The sequence below is a fragment of the Nematolebias whitei genome, chromosome 7 (genome assembly GCF_014905685.2).
Source record: "Nematolebias whitei isolate Nwh7 chromosome 7, NemWhi1, whole genome shotgun sequence".
NCBI lineage: Eukaryota > Metazoa > Chordata > Actinopteri > Cyprinodontiformes > Rivulidae > Nematolebias > Nematolebias whitei.
In genome coordinates this window covers 459989-463267 of record NC_056504.1, presented here as the reverse complement: position 1 = coordinate 463267, position 3279 = coordinate 459989, and the positions used below count along the sequence as shown (strand labels likewise).

The window sequence follows — 3279 nt, the reverse complement described above, 5'->3', positions numbered from 1 at the left end:
ATGTTTTTCTTAGTTCATATCTTAGATGTTATTACTGTTTTTCTTATACATTTTATTCTTGGATGTAACTGGGACCCTGTGTACATAATTTCGCTCCACCACATGTACCACATGAGGTGCGAATGACAATAAAGAAACTCTGACTCTGACTCTGACTCTGACAGGGCCTTCTCTGTAGCAGGACCAAGACTCTGGAACGAGTTACCTCTGCTTGTCAGACAGGACCCCTCCCTCTCGGTTTTCAAGTCCCGTTTAAAAACTCACTACTATTCAGTAGCTTTTAACACCAGATGATCTGTGTTTTGATCCTGTATGCTCTACACTGGTTTGTTGTCATTATCTGCATCGTTTTTATGTCTATATTCTGATTTACCTCATTTTGTATTTTGCTTTGTGTGTTACCTGTTGTTCTGTCTGTAAAGCACTTTGGTTGGCCTTGTAGCTGTTTTAAGTGCTTTATAAATAAAGTGGTATGGTATGAGCCGTGTCTCCCACCAACTCCAGGATCCCAGTGGCCAGGCACCCAAGCACAGCTGGTAGGCAGATGAGAATGCGTCCACAGAACGCATTCGCAACTCACTTGAGATTTTGGGCTGTAGTTGAGATATTATTTGAGCTTTGAGATGTTTATCAGCTGCTGTTGGGTATAGAAAACCACCTTGTTGCCATGGTTACGCATTATAACAAATGTCCAAAACTAAAAAAGTTTCAGTAAAAATCCTTCCATCTGCACAGCATCTGATACCAGAGGAAACAATCATCCAAAACATTGTGATTTACATCCAGAAAAAGAGGAATTAAAGTTTCCAAAAGCAAAATCTCAAAATGAAAGTAACAGAGCTGCTCCAACATGCAGCCACCTTGAGCAGCGCAATAGCCATGACATGTCCGGAATAACAGAGCCCTACCGGTAATTTTAAGCTCACATCCTAACATTAAATGGAACGGAGACAAGTTATGTAGGTGTGTAAATGGTAAATGGACTGTACTTATATAGCGCCTTTCTATCTTATTTCAAGACACTCAAAGCGCTTTACAATCTGTGCCTCATTTACCAATTCATACAGCACTCTACTAGATCTATACAAAGCTAATTGAACAAATCATTCTAAAGAGTCTAATCAGAGCTTTTATCACATTCATACACCGATGGGACACACATCAGAGGCAACGAGGGGTTCAGTGTCTTGCCCAGGACACTTCGGCATGCGACTGCTGGTGGATTCGAACCCCCAACTCTTGCATTGGAGGATGACTACTCTAACCACTCAGCCACAACCGCGCCATGTGTGGCGCTTTTATATCCAGTGATTATGCTTACCAGTAGATATTTACCGGTATTTTGTTTGTATAAAATTATGATTGTTCTTATATTTAATATGTGCAGCTTATACACAGGTGCGTTTTGTAGTCCGTAAATTATGGTAACTAAGATTATTATTACTTCAAAGTATTTAGAAAAGCCCAGATGATGATGTTATGCCCTTGGAGTGGCTGTGCTGCTGATTAGCCATGCTGATGATTCCTTGCCTTTAAGCTGCTGTATTCATACTAGAGCTGTCATTACTAACCCGTGCCCAAAGCCCGGCCCAGCACGACCCGAATTCGAGCCGGGCCATAAAAATGTGCTTAAATGTGCGGGCCGGGCCAGTTTCAGGCTTTGATGCAGTTACAGTGCCTTGCGAAAGTATTCGGGCCCCTTGAACTTTTCAACCTTTTGCCACATTTCAGGCTTCAAACATAAAGATATAAAATAAATTTTTTTTGTGACGAATCAAGAACAAGTGGGACACAATCGTGAAGTGGAATGAAATTTATTGGATGTGTCAAACTTTTTTAACAAATAAAAAACTGAAAAGTGGGGCGTGCAATATTATTCAGCCCCTTTACTTTCAGTGCAGCAAACTCACTCCAGAAGTTCAGTGAGGATCTATGAATGATCCAATGTTGTCCCAAATGACTCATGATGATAAATAGAATCCACCTGTGTGTAATCAAGTCTCGGTATAAATGCACCTGCTCTGTGATAGTCTCAGGGTTCTGTTCAAAGCGCAGAGAGCATCATGAAGACCAAGGAACACACCAGGCAGGTCCGAGATACTGGTGTGGAGAAGTTTAAAGCCGGATTTGGATACAAAAAGATTTCCCAAGCTTTAAACATCCCAAGGAACACTGTGCAAGTAATCACATTGAAATGGAAGGAGTATCAGACCACTGCAAATCTACCAAGACCCGGCCGTCCCTCTAAACTTTCATCTGGAACAAGGAGAAGACTGATCAGAGATGCAGCCAAGAGGCCCATGATCACTCTGGATGAACTGCAGAGATCTACAGCTGAGGTGGGAGAGTCTGTCCATAGGACAACAATCAGTCGTACACTGCACAAATCTGGCCTTTATGGAAGAGTGGCAAGAAGAAAGACATTTCTCAAAGATATCCATAAAAAGTGTTGTTTAAAGTTTGTCACCTGGGAGACACCAAACATGTGGAAGAAGGTGCTCTGGTCACATGAAACCAAAATCCAACTGTTTGGCCACAATGCAAAACGATATGTTTGGTGTAAAAGCAACACAGCTCATCACCCTGAACACACCATCCCCACTGTCAAACACGGTGGTGGCAGCATCATGGTTTGGGCCTGCTTTTCGTCAGCAGGGACAGGGAAGATGGTCAGAATTGATGGGAAGATGGATGGGGCCAAATACAGGACCATTCTGGAAGAAAACCTGTTTGAGTCTGCAAGAGACCTGAGACTGGGACGGAGATTTATCTTCCAACAAGACAATGATCCAAAACATAAAGACACATATCTTGATGCATGCTCAATAATCCAGGTAGAAAAATCCAAAAAAGTTCAATCTGGTCCTCTGGACATTCAAAAAAAAAAAACAAAAGCAAAACAAAGCAAAAAAATTCTAGAAACGTTTCGTCTCTCATCCAAGAGACTTCCTCAGTCTGAGGTGCTGCTTTCAGCTCAGTCTCTCAAATAGCACCTTCTTAGAGTGGATCAACCAGTTTGCTGCTGACAACCAAAACCAGCTGATCACATGCTCAAGAAGGACCATCAGCCTAACAATGGGTCATTAGCACACTGATGGCTGTTTGATATTCACAGAGGGCTGAGTGATACTAGCAATCACAGCAATGTAAGATGGGGACAGTTGAACCCGGAGGCTCCACCCCTGTTTAATGATGGACGATTTCTTTTCACAAAGATGGCCTCCTTTACTCCTCTCTCAAACCATCGTTCCTCTCTGTCCAGGATGTGAACATCTTCAT

At 42.3% G+C, this 3279-nt stretch overlaps 1 protein-coding gene across 1 annotated transcript in view; it reads left to right on the top strand.

Moving 5' to 3' along the window:
• The window catches only part of usp48 (ubiquitin specific peptidase 48), a gene marked incomplete at its 5' end in the record, with an annotated part of 242914 nt that overhangs the window by 5975 nt on the left and 233660 nt on the right, over nt 1-3279 (top strand).